Source organism: Lepidochelys olivacea, assembly GCF_965140295.1.
Source record: "Lepidochelys olivacea isolate rLepOli2 genome assembly, chromosome: 9".
Classification (NCBI taxonomy): domain Eukaryota; kingdom Metazoa; phylum Chordata; order Testudines; family Cheloniidae; genus Lepidochelys; species Lepidochelys olivacea.
Window position 1 is genome coordinate 78,776,952 of NC_140419.1, and position 19,624 is coordinate 78,796,575.

Below are 19,624 nucleotides of genomic sequence, written 5' to 3' on the forward strand. Positions count from 1 at the left end.
GGACGGGATTAGAGCAAATGGAACCGGCCCAGACTGTAGGAGGAAGATGGGAACCTGGGTTGCTTCTGTAGAGAACCTTTGACTCTGTCTCCCCTGCATCTCTCTCAACCCCTTACCCTGGGCCTCCTGTCTTTCATCACAGAAGATGATTGCTCTGTGGGAGGCTTGGGAAGCATGTCTCGAGGCTCAGATTAAACAGGGACTTGTAGAGCCTCAGTTTGGGTCACTGGATAACGCAGACACTTGACCCTGCATCTTCTCGTCATGCCTTCAAGGTTTCTAGTGATGGTTGCACATAACCTGAGATAGGCTCCAGATGCAGAACCAGGTGCCGCCCGAATTGCAATGTGAGGACTGGATTTTTATTCAAATGCTGAGAGTAGCCAAGATCCAAATTCAGATCCATCATCTGAACCATCATGGTGAGAACAACTGTTTTAAGGAGATAGCTGCCCTCTCTATTATCTGTCCCACCCATGTCAACCCTCTCACCCTTAGTGGCTCCCCCTGCTTACTATTAGGAAGGAAACCCACAGCTGTCCACTCCCCTGCCAGGCACCATTGCTAATCTAGAGCATCTTGCAGGTAAAGCCTCTGGCCTAGAGCTTCACTTCTTTAGTCTCTCTTGAAAATCCTAGTCTACACTTTTTATTTCAGCAGGTTGACAATCTCTGGGTTCAATTCATATACTCAGTGTCACATCTGATGCAATACAGCTGCCCCAGAAGGAATCTTAGAGGCTTGTGTTGTGTTGTGTGTAGTGTGCATTTAACCAAAACAGAAGAGATTAAGAGGCCTAGGACTCCTATTGGAGAAAGGAGAAGAGTAAAAGGAAATATGATACAGGTATAAAAGAAGAATGACATAGAGAATGCCCATCAGGGTCCAGTTTACCCTTCATGTAACTCAATAACAAGGGAGCACTAAATGAAATTAAAAAGAAACAGTGTAAATGCATAAAGGACATGTTCATTTAAACAACATGTAATTAATTGACTGCTGCAGGATATTGTTGAAACATACAATGTAATGAGACTCATATAGGCATTTAGACATATAAATAAAGAATATCACCTGCAGTGACACTAGTTACTGACAATGACATGGGCTCTCAGCTCTCCTGCTTACACCAGTCACCAGCTGGGGTAAGGATAATGAGCGCCAATGAAATAGTGTTACCCAATTGACCAAGGGCATTATGAGCATTTCATGAGAATCATCCCTATCTCTGCATTCATATAGCTTTGAGTACACTAGTGGCACGTGTTCCATAATGATTTTCCAGTAGTTTCCCACTGCTTCACCTGGGAATTTTTGGAAAGCAGTTTAGTGAGAAGTGATAACTCAGGGTTTCCAGTCCTCACAAGATTTGGTGTTTTTCTGAAAGCTCCAATTACTGGAAGAAAAAATTATACAAAAATCTGAGCTTTTTTTTCTTTTTAAATTAAGTTTCTGGGCATCATGGTTGCAGATAAAAGCCTGGAATATGACCCAAATGCATCCTAAATGCTCAGAAACCAGAAGACAAATAAAAAGAACCCATCATTTACATTAACAACCTGATGATTTCTGAAACCAGCCTCACAATTTTTGAATGCCTGAGGTTGGCAGCACTGCAGTTTCCCCAAACTTTCTATCACTTTCTACATTTGTTCCCATTCAGCAACTGGTCCCAGTAGCTCAGTGGCCCGTACGAAATGAGATGGTTATCCTCAGTCCATATTCTAATGGCTGGGCATCCTCATCATCAAACAAAACCATCCCGGGTGGCATTAATTCTTCCCTTGGTTGGCAGTCTCAGTAGAGAGGCCAAGAACAGGATGGGCTGTGGAAACGAATCTTGGATGCCAGCTCATGGTGACGGCCCATCAGCACAGGCCTGAGACACACCACCAGCAGCGTTTTGCGTGCAACCGTAGAGATAGAGCCAAGCCAGTGCAACATTCAGGCATTACGCCTTCCTCCATGTATACCGTCCTCTCTCATCAAACACTCCCTGAAAGAGTCCTCTAAGTTCCTAGACATAATCATACTATAGCACCCCTGAATGGGAAACTATTTATTGTAACAGCTGGGTGTGTGGAGGGAAGTGTACACTATCCTTGCCTGCGCTGTACCTGTCCCATGGATAAATAAAGGGCTTCAGTCTCTGGAGCTGTCAATCGGCCTTTCACCAGCACAGAATTTATTTTAAAGGGAATAAAGAGTGTCTGTGAATGGCCTTTTATCATTCATGAGCAGGATTGAGAATGCAGGCTCGCCCTCTTTCTGTTTGCTTACATCTTACTTCAGGTTCCGAGCTGTCATAGGAAGTGAGCCTAGAGAGAATCCACGAGCTGCACACAAATGCATATACACACACACACACACACACTTTTTAGTTTATTTTGCATTTCTTGTTTAGTTTGAGGCACCAGAGCTGCCAATCTCTCCCGGTGTTTAGAGCCTCTGTGCGGAGTCTGTCGTGATGCTTTAATAACTGTATCACCTTGTGAGACTCAGACATCCTTAACTCCTTTCATCAGCGGTGGGAAACCTGCCAGCCACTGACAGGTTCTTCTAAACAAATCACAATGAGATTTAAAGCTGGAGATGTGACCGGTGATTTGGCAAACCTCCAGGTGCTCAGGGAACGCAAATCCCAGGGCTATCTGTGCTGTAATGCACAGCACACACTCTGGGTCCAGGGCTGGCCTGAGATATGGGCTTTCTGCTTCTGGGCTACTCTTTGGCCTTTCACCAACATTTTCAAGAGATTTTGGTCTCAGGCATTTATTGGCAAGATGTGTGTGTGTGTCCTCCCCTCCCTTCCCCACATTCTTTAAATGGTTTGGATGTATTTGCAGAATTACAGTGGTCATGCAAATGAGACTGATAACTGATAGCACTAGCTAGTGGTGGTTAGCGTGTGAGCAGGAGGCAGTTACACCTACCACACAACACATGCACAGCTCTGCCATGCTGCCGAGGCCAGGCTCGCAGCCCCTCCTGCTAATCCACTCGTGCTCATTAGATGCAGCGCTGGCAATGAACCTCACTCCTGACCTGCAGCACCACCAGTGTCTTTGTTAATCCAGTCCTTTCCTTCTACTTGCAAACTCGGCCCAGTTCGCCCTAATCCTAATCGGCGGCTTCTCTTACTGTTCCCATCTTGGACCTACACACAGCTCAGATAGTGTTAACACAAAGTATCTGAATCTCTTAGATCTGCAAAATTTGTCTAGAGAACTCAAAAGAACAAAAAGAAAAGGAGTACTTGTGGCACCTTAGAGACTGACCAATTTATTTGAGCATAAGCTTTCGTGAGCTACCGCTCACTTCATCGGATGCATCTGATGAAGTGAGCTGTAGCTCACGAAAGCTTATGCTCAAATAAATTGGTTAGTCTCTAAGGTGCCACAAGTACTCCTTTTCTTTTTGCGAATACAGACTAACACGGCTGCTACTCTGAATCCTGTCATTATTCAAAAGAACAAGTTTTCCAGGAGATTTCTGGTTCTTCCTGCTTCTGACTGGGATGGAAATACTGGAGGAACAGTCTGATTACTGTGCTGTGTCCCCATCAAGATATTTTTGCTATAATTTCCACTAATTCCATGACTGGCTCAGCTCCAGTAGTGATAGCAATCATGGAAGAACTAGTGACCATTAGAGTTTTAAGCACCAGGTGTTCTACCTTTTGCTCAACGCAGGTCTACATGACATCATGTTCAAAATCCAACAACTTCCAGTGCTTCGTGTACACTAGCTCTCCCATTGCTGCTTCCATTAGTGAGGCTGAACAGTGGAAAATGTTAACGGAGGTTTCCTTGTGTAGACAAGGCCGTGGCATTTCAGAACTTCCAGGTCCAGACAGTTGCAGGATATGCTCATGAATCAAAAAGTGCACAATTACATGGATCAAAGCGTTATTCAGACTCTTCAAAACCACCCACTTCAAGTTTGGGTGAAGGTTCAGGTTTGTTCTTTTTATTCCCCACTCCCTTGCCCATCCCTAAAACAAACATCTAAGAGAAATATGTGGAGGAGAGAGAACATTAATCACAAAACAGGATGTATGTGAATCTTGATACAACTAGAAAGACAAATACCCATTGTACTGAAGCTAACCCCATGAAAAGTTACTGAAATAGCGAGATGTGGGTCTGAACAGGAACTCTGGACCCAAACTGCCCCAGAACATGGGGATGTTAAATCAGGATCCAGGTAATATGCAGTGCTTCCAAAACACTTTCTAAACCTTGCGGTAAATGTACTTTGATATAGTGCCCTAGCCTGCCTTCCTTTGACGTTAATGGCAAAGCTCCTATTGATTTCAGCAGGAGCAAACCTGGGCCCATAGAATATGTGCTCCAGTCAGTGAGACAGTGAATATTAAATTCCATCAACAATCTCCACCAGCATTATGCAGATTCTTCAAAACGAGAATCATTTTGTTGGCTAATAAAATCAGAACGAAGCCCCAAGCACCACAGAAGGTTATGTATGCAATTTTAGGGTTAGGAAGCCCAGGGATTGCTTTAATAGAAGCTAGCATTTTGCAAACATGTGATTAGTCATGTAAAATGATTTTATGATTTTGTTTAAATGAAAGTTTTCTGGGAGTGACCTGGGTTTTACTTTGAGCTTTGCCCCAATTTCCCTGGGTGACTTTGGTCAAGCCAGTTAACCTCTCTGCACTTCAGCTTTCCCATCCCCCTTTGTGAAATAGAGATCGTAACACTTCCCTATCTCACAGAGATGATGTGAGGCTTAATTCACTAACTACTGTAAATCACTTTGAGACCCTCTAATGGAAGGTGCTAGGAAAGGGGGGAATGTTATTGGTAACTGGGCCACTTCCTGTTCTACATCTGACAGCAGAGGCAGAGCTGCTAGACACTCAAGGACTGAAGTGCCCCTGTTGGCAATAGTCTGTTGTGGTGTGATGCTCGGCATCTGGGGAAAGGGTAGGGTGACCAGATGTCCCGATTTTATAGGGACAGTCCCAATTTTTGGGTCTTTTTCTGATATAGGCTCCTGTTACTCCCCACCCCCTGTCCCGATTTTTCACATTTACTGTCTGGTCACCCTAGGAAAGGGAAACAAGAACTACTTCTCTTGTGAACCAAGCTGAGGGTTTTTAGCCCAATTCCGGGCTCCACGGGTGTCCCTATCACAGAAAGCACCATCGCAGTTGGCACTAATTGGTTACTTATTGGCAGTCTGAGCAGTCAGGGCAAGAAGCCGGCTCCCATCAGCTCAAGAGGTCATCTCCCACCAGAGCAGGATTGAGATCTATTGGTGATGGGCAGTGTATGGAAGAAGCATTCACATGCTCTGCCTTTAGATGAATGGAGCCATTGTAGTATGGCCCTGATCCTGCAAACATTTGCTTAACTTCATGCACATGAGTCAATGGGACTACTCAGATGAGGAAGAATAAGCATATGCCTAAGTGTTTGCAGGACTGGCGGCTAACTGCCCAACCCACACACTGAAAGGCACCAAGTGGGTAATGCCATATGTTTCCTTCCCCTGTAATTTTATGGCTGAAGGTATTTGATCAGGCCAGTTATTCACTAACCATCTGTCTCTTGCACAAATTCAGCCCATTCCTGTCATAACTCTGTAACGGCAAATGCCCTTCTCCAATGCACTATAGAAATATTCCCAGATTAACAGCATTTTAGCCATTTCTGAAAATGCATCTCTCAGTAAGAGCTGGTGCTATCAAGCATTTACATGAATGGCGGCCAGCATCTATGCTGATTACAGTGGGTGGATATTTACAGCCCATTCTGCAAATCAATGACTTGGATACTAACATAAATAACTTTAAAAAAATAGAAAAAAAGGAAAATGAGGAGATGAAAAACCCCCACATCATTTACATTTCTAAGGAATATGAAATTGTGCTTTTGAAAAAAAAGCAATTTGTAAACTTTAGATAGCAGCAAATTCCTTGTTTTTTTGGACACAATACCAGCTTTGCATATGTGCTGAAAGAAAGAGAGAGAGAAAATAACCCTAAAGCATCCTGCCCACTGCATTAGCTTTTAAAATAAAACCCATTTATATATAAATGTTGGCTTTTTTCCCAGTCTCTGTAGAAAAGCTTTTCTATATTAAACGCTACAATGAATTAAATTAACCATAATGATTTCTTTGTGAATGGAAACTCTTTTTCCTGTGTGACATGTTTTTGATCATTTTTTTTCTAGTTACAACAACCCATACTCCTATCAAGTTGAGGATTTTGTTTGTTCTGCTATTTGCACAATGCACTACAATTATTATTTGCACTTTGCGTTCCTAAGAAAAATAAATCACAGTTATTTCTTGTGCCTTCTTTCTTTGCAGAGAGACGGAAGCCTGTTGCCAGAAGCATTGTACCTGAATTCTGCACAGATGAGACAGATCCATTTGCTCTGGTATTCAGAAGCCAAAAACAAACAATTCTAGTGGTGTGAAAGGGGAAATTCCACTCTGGGCCCCCGCTGCTTAACCTGGATTACGGAGATGATATTAGAAATAAATCTCCTCTAATTCAGGGTCACTCTTTTCCCTATATCTGCTGTGAAAGGAACACTGCATGGGTCAATTTTATATTTTTGAAAATCTTTTCTTCACTGCCTTTTTATAATCCCCCAGATTGACATATGGAAATTGAAATCCACTCTCTTCCCAAAAATCTGTTTCCTGGCTGGTTTGTTTTGGTAGGGTTACTCATGAGCCCAGAGCTATGCGTACTAATTTACTGTAACCAGGGTTGCTCATACGCACCTATCTGTTTGCACTGGTTTGATATTTTAGGCTTGCTGCGATGCTTAGAAGCAATTGGGTTGTAGTTGCAGATTTGTTATTGTAGGGTTATCCGTGAACATTGCACTTGTACATATTGGTCTGTTACTGGAAAGGGTTGTTCATGAGGGGGGAAAACATTTCATGTATGAAGAATGATATGGGTATGGGAAAGGAAAAGTAGGTCAAATTTGGGTTTGACCAGGCCAGTCGTCGTCCCACTTATTTTAGATTTCCCCAAAACTCCTAATCAGTGCTTAGCTCTCATTTCCCTCCTGTTTTGTTCCTTCCTTCTCTCCCCTATTTCTTTTCCTTCTCTCACCTGCCCCTTCCCCTTTGTTTGTTCTGAATACAGTGGAAGGTAGTATGAGTAGACCCCTTGTGAAGAAAACCTATGAAAAGTGGTTATCTCTTCAGATCTGGACTGAACTACATAGCAGAGGCCTGGCAGGCAGTCTATACTGAAGCTTAATTATCTTGGAAATTTTGGGGATTTGTCTCCTACCTACCTCTGGGTTCTGAATATCAGTGAACTGAGCTGAACTAACAAGACCTGGGAATATAAAACATCTTTTAAAGAGAGTCCCTAATCTTTTCTGTCTCCTGGTAAATCATACAGATCAGAGGTGGAGAAAGACCTCTTAGACCTTCTCTAGTCCAACTCTGAGGCCGATGCTGGATTGTTCCCCTTTCCCAATAGAGTTTTTTAATTATCCCACATGATGGGTCAATGAACATTTCCCTCGGGAGACCAATCCACAGTTTGACAGGAATCATCAATAAGGTGTTTTTTTTCTGGCATTCAGCCTTAATTTACCTTTGCTGAATTTAACCACATTACTCTTAGCTAAACCCCTGAGGCAATCCCTTTCCCTCATTGGACTTCATGTCCATCATATGCTCTTAGGCAATTATTACAACCCAGTCTTCCTGAAGTCTACCTTGATCTTTGTAGATACTCCAAATCCCAGAGGACTGTCAGAGGGCTTCACGTTCCTGAGTTACTGTGATGGAGCACTGCCAATGCCATAAATATTATACCCAATATATATTGTCCCATGCCATATGTTTTAAATATTTGAAAAATTTACCATATGGTAATATTTTAAGTTTATTTTATGTATTGTCACATACATTTTGAGTAGATGAACAAAAGCATTTTGTCACAATGGTATCACAATACTCATACTTGCTGCATGTATGTGTTTTCCATCTGAGTTATTGCTTCTCTGTATAGATGCAAACTCTTGATGATCTGATCCATCATGGCAATCTGTTTCCTAAGTAATATTTGATCTCTATCTCAACAACCAATATAATGAACATTTTTTTCCTGTATAAATGACACCCGAAACAAACCCCATTTATTAGAGAATTACCAAATTGAGTGAAAATGCTTGAGTCTAAGAATCCCCCTAGGACTTACTCTTAGAAAGAAGATGAGCTAACGTTCCTTAAAGTACGATTTTTCTGCTCTCACTAGAGTAATAAGGTAATTGTGGAAAGAGTAAGAAATGTCTTGCATCAATTCCTTATGGGAGTCATGGATTGCATACTTAGGATGAATTTCAGTTAAATGTCTGAGTGTTTGCCATGCTCACCATTCATGAAATCTATATGAATACACATAAATGGATATGGATTGTACCTGGGAGGGAAAGAGAAAGAAAATAAAGCCCTCCTAGATTTAAAATATGTTTAACAAGAGGGTGAAATTTGACATTAGCTGTTGTTCTCCCACTCTCAACTATTTCCTGTCCCAGTGCCTAATGAAAAATGTATCAGTTACCCTGGTAGCTATGATCTGTCCCCATGGATTTGATTGACTCAGGGCTTGGGGGCAACCTGCCCAGGAGGGAACTCTGATCATTTGTTCTTCTGTTGATGATATGTATTGGGTGAATTTTGCAGAGTTCAGTGTCTCTCACAATCACTCTTCATCCTAGTGTGTAGTATGGTGCTTCCTGGCTGGTCCTCTGAACTGCATACAGGTCCTATATTAATATTGGTTGTTGGCTCAACACATGCAGATGTTTATGCTTCGCGAGCTGTATCACCTACTAAAAGGTTAGGATGTAGAGGCCTCTCAACACACTGCAGGTAATAGTAGTTTACCCTTCTCTAGTGCCTTATGGTCAAGATTGCAAATTCACCAATATCAATTATTTTAGCCTCATGATGACCATTCTGAAGTAGGTCAGGATTATTATGGTCATTTTGCAGAAAGAGAAACCGAGGCACAGAGCGGGTAAGTGTCTTGTCCATGGTCATCCAATGAGTGAGCAGCAGAGACAAAAGTAGAACACTGAACTTTAGAGTCATTGGGAATTGTGCTCCTTACGTACTTTTGAAACCCTACCTCCAGTCTCATGCTTTAACCACAAGACCATCCAGAGCAGAGGAAACAAATTGGGTTGTGTGATGAGTGTGATGACAATTCTGATGAACAAAGGGTGAAGCTGTACAGTTTGGGAAGTTCATGTGTGATTATAAGCACTCCTAATTTTGAATACTTACCCAAGGGTTTTGGGCTTGCAAGTCTCTTGAGAAGAGCCTTTCTTGCAGGATTTCTCTTACTTCCTAAGTTTCAACTTGGATAAAAATAGCACGAGAATAGCCTCTCTCACTGTTTTTATCCCCCACTTCACCCCCCCCCACCCCCACCCTGCCCAGAACAGGGAAGCACTGAGGCTGCCGGGACAATAAGATTTTTAAAAAGATAATGTAGTGAACTTCTTGAAACCTGAGGTAATGTCTGTGATTTCAATTTTTGGAGATGATTCTAGGCAGCTATTTTTTTTATCCAAACCACTTTGCCCTTCTGAGTCATTGATTGCATTCCTCTCCCCACCATGAACTCCTTGGCCCTGTCTTGACTAGGAAAAGGCACTTTTTCAAATCAAGTTTGGTGTTTCGAGTTAGCTAACATAACTAGAAACATCACTTATCAACAAAGCTAGGCACAGATTAGCGTCTTTACAATCATTTCACCTGGTTATGTTGTGGTAGAGATCACTGGTGACATTCCAACAGTTCAAACTTCATTTTAGCTCCATATCAGTACGAAAAGTCAAAAAGTCTAAATTTTTGACAAATTCTGAAAAAATTAGATTCTGAAGTGGAAAACCTTTTGTTTCAATAATGTTTGAAAAGTATATAATATAAAATATTGAATTTCATATTTATGTAAAAATGAAATGATAAAGTTGAAACTAAACATTTGACACAGTCGAAATGAAAGGAGACAATCAGAACAATTCATGTTGACACTTTTCCAAAAGTAACACATTCCCCTGAAACGTTTTGATTTTGAAAAAAAACACATTTTCCAATGGGAAACATTTCTTTCGGAAATTCTTTGACCAGCTGTATGTTGTAACCTAGGCTCCACCTCACCCCCTGGTGTTCTAGGCTCTCTCCTTCTCCACCAGGTCACCTCTGTGCTACCTACCACCTCTGCTCTCCTGAACGTGGCACTTCCCAGCCACTCACAGCAATGTATTCTCCTGACTGAGGTCACTGCTGCTGTATACAATAATATATTGTCTCCTTTCTTCCAACACCCTTTGTCCTCCCTGCTGTTACATATCCATGCTGGCAGCTGGGAGAAAAGGAGCAAGTGAATTGTTACTCAAAATACCCCCTCTCCCCAACCCCTTTCCCTCCTCCAGCCAATCTTACAGGGGAAAACATTAAGGGCAACTCAGGCCTTAAACAGGTACCATTGTCAAGTTTCCAACACACAATGTTTGAGGAGATTTCTGTAGCTCCCCACAACCCATTCATTGCCATAGCTAACTCAAAAGAAACAAAAAGAAAAGGAGTACTTGTGGCACCTTTATTTGAGCATAAGCTTTCGTGAGCTACAGCTCACTTCATCGGATGCATTCAGTGGAAAACAGGTATCCGATGAAGTGAGCTGTAGCTCACGAAAGCTTATGCTCAAATAAATTAGTTAGTCTCTAAGGTGCCACAAGTACTCCTTTTCTTTTTGCGAATACAGACTAACAGGGCTGCTACTCTGAAACCTGTCAAAAGAAATACAGATCCCTTCTTACATTCAGCAGCCGGGCTACAAAAAGACAGCAGTATTACATTATTTGCTATAAGCCACTGATACCACATGCTGCGTGCTCCTCCGAGCTTTAATATGGATGATTTAGGGACCTTTTATTTAGTTTTAGTCCATTTACTATTGAAAAGAAGCTCCAAGCCAAGACATTGGTCTCTGTGTATATTGACGTAGCTGATCAATTCCCACTTCTAGCGGGAGGGGGAATGATATGCTTAAGGTAGGAAACAACCATTATTTTCTCTTAATTGGGTGCTTCATTTGGCTCCACAGGTGCATGTGTTTCAGATAACAGGGGTGATATTTCCAACTCACAAGGCTGATGTGGGAGGGGGAGGAGAGCATGCAGAGAGCTGGGGAATGGGGTGGACACCAAATCTCAAAGAAACATTTTCATCTCATCCAAGATGTTATTCTAAGACTCTATTTAGTTAGAGCCTGACATCAGCGGGGAACCAGATCCCCAGCCCTTTCAGCCTCACATTTCATCTATTTATTAAGATGAAAAAGCACTGGGAGTTTGGACACTAACTAAGGCAGCATTGTCAGAGGAGGCAGCGGAAACCGTATAATCAGGGCAGGCAGGGATCCCAATACTTGGTACGGTTCTAGAAGTGGTTATCACCAAGCTGAGAGGGAGAGCAAGAGAAAATAAAATGTTAAAAGGGGGGGGGGGGGAGTCTATCAGGAAGATGAATGGGGCGGCGAGGAGGAGGAGAGCTGAGGGTTCCGGCATTGAGTCTCTGAACTTTCCTGGACGTCTAGAAGCAAATCAATGCTGCATCAACAAACAAACAGCTGCAAAAACATGTCATAGGCAAAGAACTTCAGAAAAATGGGAGCTAAACATGTATAAAATGAGAAGATTAAAGGCAAATGCACCAGAATTACCAATTGGTTTCAATATTTTTTGCCTCCACACTGATTTAATATTGCCAGCATGTCTTTGATTAACTTAGTTCCTTTTTAAAGCTGTATGTGTATTTCCTCATCCATTAGACTTTGCAACATGCATCCCAGAATTAACTACTTGAGAGCTGAGCAGCATAGTAGGGGCGCTTCAATGTGCACGGTCCTGGAAATTGTCTGTGCTGCAACACCACTTACCCAGTGCAAGTCTGACATTCCAGCCACTCTCTTGCCTGAATGCTCTGTAGGAGAGCATGTTCTGATAGGGTTATACAATTAGAGGGTCTTTATTTTTAATACAGGTGACTGAGCGAGAACTACAAATGTCACTTGCTGATCTAAATTTCAAGCACCCAAAGTTCAGAGGCGTTAAGATCCAGGGGGTTGGTTCTGACTCATCTCTAACTTTTAATGGCTATCTTTAAATATTAAACACTGTGTAGAACAGATACAATGGCTGACTTCACATCTTTATGGTTGCGCGTCAGCACATGCCAAATTCAGCCTGGGATTACGCCACTAATTTACGGGGATGCATTTGGGTCAGTTACCTCCATCCCCAGCTCAGCTTCAATACAAACATCTCTTCCCATATATCAAGCCACATTTTTATGATGAGAGAAAACAAAACCTTTCCCTTTCTTTTCAATCTCCACACTCCTAGCTGGAACTCAAGGCATTTTCTGTGTAATAGTAAATGAAGCACTGCGTCCAATGAGAACATGTCAACTGCAATTAGAATAGGATGCATGCGGAAACCTACCAACTCAGCTGGCTTCTTTAGAGGTAGAATCAAGATTTGTAGGTGTTGAAATTTGGACAATACACCCTGTGGAGGCAGATCACACTCCAGTCCCAGCACTGAGGTTTAACTTTTGGATTCAGGAGTCCTTGGAATAGGTTGAAGGACCTAGGGCCTGATCCAAAGCACAATGAAGTCAATAGAAAGACCAGTGCTGACTTCCCCTAGGGAAAGATATAACTAGAAGGATTCTACTACAGCATGACAAGAACCATGATAGATCAATGTTATCAAAATATGCTAGTGGTTATTTATAGCACAATGTGGCTAGCATGAAACTAAAGAAATAAATATCAGTTCACACTAGTTAGGGGAAAGATTACTAGAACCCTTCTAGCAACAGACCTGTCCAAACTTGGTTTTGGAAACTATGACCCCAATCCCAATGTGGCAGAGCCACTAACACAAGTGTCAGTATTTGAAAATGTCGCACAGAGTGTTATCTAGCTTGTGCTAAAATCTCTCTGGCAATTATTCTATCTTAGTGCCATAGCAAAAACTCTTTTATTAAACAAGCACTTCTACCAATTGGCCCCACGATACTCCCAAATGCACCAGCTCCCTTCAGACACCAGCCCACTGCAGGTGACTGTTAGTCTCGGCTTCTGGCACCAGCATAAAAAATGAGCAGAGCCAAGGGAAGAAGATCATTACTGCTTTTCTGACTAAAATCCAGTGGCTGAAAATGCTGAGAGGTAGCACACAAGGAGCTGCTGCTTTTGTTGTTCTTAGTTTCCTCTGTTTTTCCCCCGTTACCATTTTCCAGATGCTTCAGAATTCCCAGATGCTTTGCCACAACAAAGTTCTTATATTTTTGACTTTAAAAAACATAATTGGGTAACTGAGAATAAAGACTAGACAATGTAATAAATCATGTCTACACCTGGCTTTGAAATGGGGGGTGGCAGAGAAAGAAAGGAGGGCGAGAGAAGTGTTCCTTTCCTCATTAATAAATGGAACCGAAACATACACATAAAAGGCTCCCAGTCAGCAAATGTGTTCCGGTTTTCCCACTCAGACCCGAGCAGGTTTTTTGTGTATTCAGACATCAGGAAACCCAAAGCACAAGTGTCACATTGTGCCATGTGGCCAAGTAGGGTAGCTAAGAAGGAACTTCTTGTGGGAAATAATCAGATTCCTCAAGCCTATGCAAAATGGTGAATTTCATGGATAAACAGGTTTCTGTGTCACAATGAACATTTTCTGTCTCCAGAGCACCTTGCTCAGGTTTGGTGCTCTATAAATCAGCTAATAACAATTGCCACCCAGCAGCACTTCAGAGACTGCTGCTTTGTCCATCTACTTAGCATAATAAACATCTGTGGTCACCATGTAGAACCTGGTGGCTAATGTTGATTTTTTTAATAGCAAACACTTCATAACTGCAATTATCACTGGTGTGAAGAGGATAAGGTGCCAGACCAACAACTCCTGAAGGGGTCTGTTCATCCAGAGGGCAGGTGCACTCTGGGAGCAACTGCACAACCTTCCCACACACACTGCCACCCACCAATGGGCTGCAGCATTGCACTGAAGTGTCAAGGCACCAGTGCAGTTTCCATGGCCACCAAGGGATAGAAATTAGTGAGCACCAATCCTCTGGTATGCAGGATAGGGAGTCTCCAATTCATCACTGTAGTAATAAGTGCTATATTAAACCCTAAGGAAAGTAGGTAGATTTCACACAGGCCACCAAACTCCCTATGGTCTCCAGTTTGTGCTAGATTCAAACCAGTGACCTAGAAGTGAAGGAGTCTGAGCTAGCTGTGATAAAGGGACATAAAAGAAACATTATCACATCACAATCTCCAGCACATAAGAGCTCCCCGTTCCTTCTTTTTTACTCTTACTGTCTCCTCCAATGTCCCCGGTGGGTGGATAAGGGAAATCCCAGACTCCACCTCTCTCCTCACTGCCTCCAGGACAAACTGAATCAAGTACCGGTGCGCCTCCATGTGGGACAAATCATACAGAAAGTCTCGCTACTCACTAGCAAATGACATTGCCCACTGTGGTAATAATCCTGTCTCGAGGTGGTGATTGTCTTTACTGTTTGCTGCCCCTGAGCCGAGGGCAGTGGTCGGGGGAGCCGGGGTAGCAGAGGGAATACTAATTCCTTGGTGTCTGTCAGCATTGTGTTTCTGTTGTCTTGGTCCCGGCCTCAGCAACCTGCCTGTCTTGGCTCAATGGCTCCCTCCTCCTTAGGGTGTGCAGGGCACATGCTGTCTCAATTAAAATGGCATAACGAGGAGACACATGGGAGCAGGCAAGACGGGAGGGCAGATTGCAGAGAGCTGGAGGTTGGGTGCTTATCATCATCCGGAGCAAAGAGAGCCACAGACTGCTAGTCTTTAATTTGGAAAATACCTTAAACCCACTTATTGAATGTCCTGGTCAGACAAACCCGTTGCTGGCAACTCAGAGAAGCTTCTTCATTATTATTCGTTGTGACACTTTGCAGCCCCTTCTTAGCTTCCTGAGGCTTTGTGTTGCTTAAAGGGGATGGGGGGGTTGTAAAGTTGGGGGGAGGGCACTTGGTTGTTGTAGTCAGATGCTCAGAAGACCTTGACTAAGCACCCATTTCCTGCCCACTCCTGAGGCTCAGTCACCAGCCCCGCACTTCAGAGAGCAATAGCTCCTCTGACATGTTAAATCCATATGTATTTTCTGGGGAGTTGTCCTGCAATTGCAAAATCACTGCAGGTTCCAGCATTTTTGCCCAACAAGTCCCAAAGTAATCAACCATGCCAGAGCCCCTGCACGCCAGGTCAAAAACCAAAAATACTGTTCCCCGGGCTGTGTATAGAGTGACTGCATTCTAATATATGGCACTGTTTACGTTGTGCCTAATTACCTGCTAACGCACGCTACCCTGCTAAGGCATGACACATAATCTGCTCCACCAAGCATACCAACCCTGAGCTGCAGTACCACCTTCTATTCTGAGATTGGGCCCCACACAGCTCTGCCGATGCCCCTCAGTTCCAACCTGCAGGAGCCAGTGCTATTGCAGTCCTGGGCTCCCACTCCCTGAGCCCCACTGTTATCCACATTCACTGTCAGCCTAATTCTCTCTCCCTGCCAATGAAATCAATGAGAGTTGCAACAGTGTAAATAAGAGGACAGTTGGGGGCTTCAGGTTGGGAACATATTGTTTTCTTGAGGTTTCCCCCCAACAGACGTTAAAGACAAATGGAGACGGGAGGGCAGCGGTCAACCATAGGGGAATCTCAGGCTTGTGTGCTGCATCATCCCTTACTGTGCTCGTCCTGCGTTTTCCATGCAACTCTGCCAAGGCACCCTGATCCTGATCGACAGTAACCCTTACTATCGCCATCTGGAGCTTTGTCATCACTATGCTGCTCCAACCCTTCCCACTAAAAAATAAAAAAGTCTTGCCTGTTATTTGTTGTTAATCACTTAGAAGTAAAAGAAACTTATTTTGGGGAGCGTTTGACATTTATCTGGCATTATATCAATCAGAGATGAGTTTCTTTGGAGGCCTGACCCTGGAATATATCACTTCGGCTGCTTTTGAAATCCTAGGTTTCAGAGTAACAGCCGTGTTAGTCTGTATCCGCAAAAAGAAAAGGCGTACTTGTGGCACCTGAGAGACTAACCAATTTATTTGAGCATAAGCTTTTGTGAGCTACAGCTCACTTCATCGGATGCATACTGTGGAAAATACAGAAGATGTTTTTATACACACAAACCATGAAAAAATGGGTGTTTATCACTACAAAAGGTTTTCTTGTGGTGAGGTGTGGCAAGTTGTGGAAAAGAACTTCAGGGGCTGGTCTCATTTGCATAGGCACACCCAGCCCACCTTTAATGAGGCCATAGCTGCCCAAATGGTCACTTTGGCTGCTGTGGGATCCCCAGTGTCTCTGTTATTGGGGCAGGAAGAATAAATTGTTATTACCCTGATTATGGGAACTATGCTTGGAACTGTACTTGGCCTTTTGTTATGATGGAGGGACTCACCATCAACTAAGTAGCACTCGCTAGGCAAGGGTCATGGGTTCCAAAACTCTGTGAATTGAGAGAGACTGGGGATAAGTATTAATACTTGGTGGTATGGGCCCCTTGGTGAGGGCCTTACATGCTAATTGCACTTCCTCCTCTCTCCACTGTGGAATATCAGAGCTAATTTTGATTCCATTAGGAGTCTAATTACAGTCTGAGGAGTCTGAGCTCACTTTGGGCTAATGGTGCACTAGCACTGAGGCTCCCCTACTACAAGCTGAATTCACCAAAGAGCTGAAATCACTGAGCGTTGTGTTAAGTAGTGGGGGAGCCTGAAGATATATTGTGGAGCAGTTTGCGGGATGGCAGGAGCTGCTTGTGGGACGCGGAGCAGTTCGTGGACTGGCTGGTGGAGCAGTTTGTGATCAGTTTGTGGGACCATGGGAGCTGCTTGTGGGGTGCAGACTGGTGGAGCGGAGCGGAGCCCTATGGAGCTGCAGGGCAGTCAGCTTCAGATCATGTAAGGTGCCCCTTACCTCTCTTCCCCCCCGATCTCCACCCAGATTGGGAGGTAAAGCTCTGCAGATAAACTTTCAAACTCAGGGGCTGCCCTGACCAGGGACAGAGACTTTTGGGTCATTCGACTTTTGGGACTTTGGGTGATTTCAGGTTGCTGGACTCAAGAACCAAAGGGAAAGGACACACCCCAATTTGCTTGGGGTGGGTTTTTGCTCATGGGTTGTGTTATGAATCCTGAAACCTTCATTAGGCTTCATTAGAGGAAAAGTCTAGTGTGCAAAATACAGGCCTCCTTAGCATCACTCTGACTGAGGCCAGGGACATGTCTGCAATGCCATGTTTCCAGTTTAAAAACAAGGATGAGTGAATTGGGCCAGAGATAAAACAAGGACCCAACCAAAATGTCACCCATAACTTGAACTGCATCCCTTCTTGTAGGTTTATTGTGTTCCTGGGATCTTGCTGCAAGCTGAGGCCCTAGAGCATGTTGGGAGACATTCAGAGACCAGGGAGAGGAGCCAACATGAATAGAATAGAATGGAATCCTCCTGGCATTGCCAACCCAACTGGAAGGATCCAGACATTGCAAGTGACAGACGGCCTGAGCTGGTGAGAATTCCAGCTCAGTTGCACTAAGCAGAATGGGGCTGGGAGAGTTTTGCTTGTATATCTAAACTGACCTTCCAAACACCCTGCTTGATCCATCATTTCTTCACTGTTTGTGTGTTACTGTCTGGAGCTACAGTGAGAAAGACCTTCCCGTAACCCAGAAATGTGCTGTGAGGGAAGGGAGCTACCCTTTGATCTGAGGATCATACTAAAACAGGCTGCCTGGCAGCAGAATAATGGCGAGCCTTACAGTTACTTAGATATTGCTGGATGTAATTAATTAGGGCCAGATTAGCAGGGAATGTTTGGTATAACAACTGGTAGGCGTGGGTACACAGAGAGGCAGATGGTGCGAAAAGAACTAATGGATTAACCAAGTTGTTAAAGACAGGGTCCTTGCATTGCGTGCATTGCCTGGTGCATGGTGCTAAATCCCTTGGATCAGTGAGGAGCAAAGGAGGCATTTCCTGCCGTGTCTGTGGTTATTGCAGTCCCAGACTGGGCAGTCCTGAAATCAGAGGGATTGTGCGGCCACAGGCACCATTTTTTTTTCGGAGCGTGTCTTTCTCCTTCTCATATGCTGCACCAATTAGAAGCAGATAACAGAAATGTGGGATACAAGAGAGAAAGTCAATGGGGGTGAGGGGAGAGAATTGTGACACTTTTCTCGAAGGGCCAACAAATCTGTCTTGCTTCACAGCTGTTTTATTTGGAGTATTCCATGTACGCAACAGGAAATTTGAAGCACATAAAACATACACGGAAGTGATTGGAACGAGCATCTGGAGCATGGGGAGATGGTTCACGTGGGGTACCACAACTGAATCCTCGGGGATGTTCCACAGTCACTGCTCCAAAGAGATGTCAAATTCTCCCCACTCCAAGGTCCCTGCCAAAATACTCGAGAGGAAAATTCGTTCCAGCACTTATGTTTGGCTGTCAGTTTAAGGTGATTTGTTCAACGTGTCTATCTGCATGAACCTTACTCAAGAGGCTCATCCAGTCCACAGATGTTTGCTAGTGAGGCTGGTGTCTGAGTGCTGCACTGGCTGGGAAGTTTGGAGTAAGTGTGCTAGAGGACATTAACTGTGTTCTGGTATTGAAAGCCGGATTCAAGGCTTTCCTGGCTTCATGAGGGCCCGTTATTCTTTGAATTTCTTACTCTTTCTTTCACATTGTTGTCAATTCTAAAATACTGTATCAAACCAATGGCCATCATGGAATTCACGGTAGTCTCTATGCTACACCGCATAGCTGCACATGGGGGTAAACCTCACACCCTCCTGCTCCAAAAGCATAGGCCTCTACTGCTAAAGATAAAGACGAATCTGTGTGAGCTGTACAGGAGCTATGACACAAATCTGACCGGTTCTCATTCAGCAGATACCAGCAGAGGGCAGTGGTGCACAGGCTAACAGGTTTTATGTCTAGCACATGGTCATAAAGGTCAGATGCGTTTCTTCTTTTCAAATGTTTTTTAATGAACTCCATGATGGTGGGGATGGGGCGAGATGAGGACCCAGTGATATCTGATATGATAGGACTGATATCCCCTATCTGCAGAAGAGGGACAGCACAGTTAGCAACAAGGCAAGTTTCCCACACATACTACCCTCTACTAGTGCCTCTGAGCTGTGACCTAGTAGGCCTTCTTCTGGGATTAGAAACTAGTTCAGCCTACATGCATGTCCTCGGCTTCTCTGCTGAGTCTGCCAACAGAGGTCCCAGTTGTGCTGGTGGCTTTCTTGACATGGACACCTCTCCATTCTGAAGTGGACTGAAACACACAACCAGTTTCGCATGGGGACTGTTGAAGAGCTGTCAGGTGAGAATGACCCAGGGTTACAGACTTGGGCTGGATCAAAAGTTTTCCCCATATACTTTGCAGTACAGCCTGTTCTGTGCCATCTCCAATATTCATGGATACAGAGCCTGGGCAAATCCCAGATTGATGGGGCATTTCA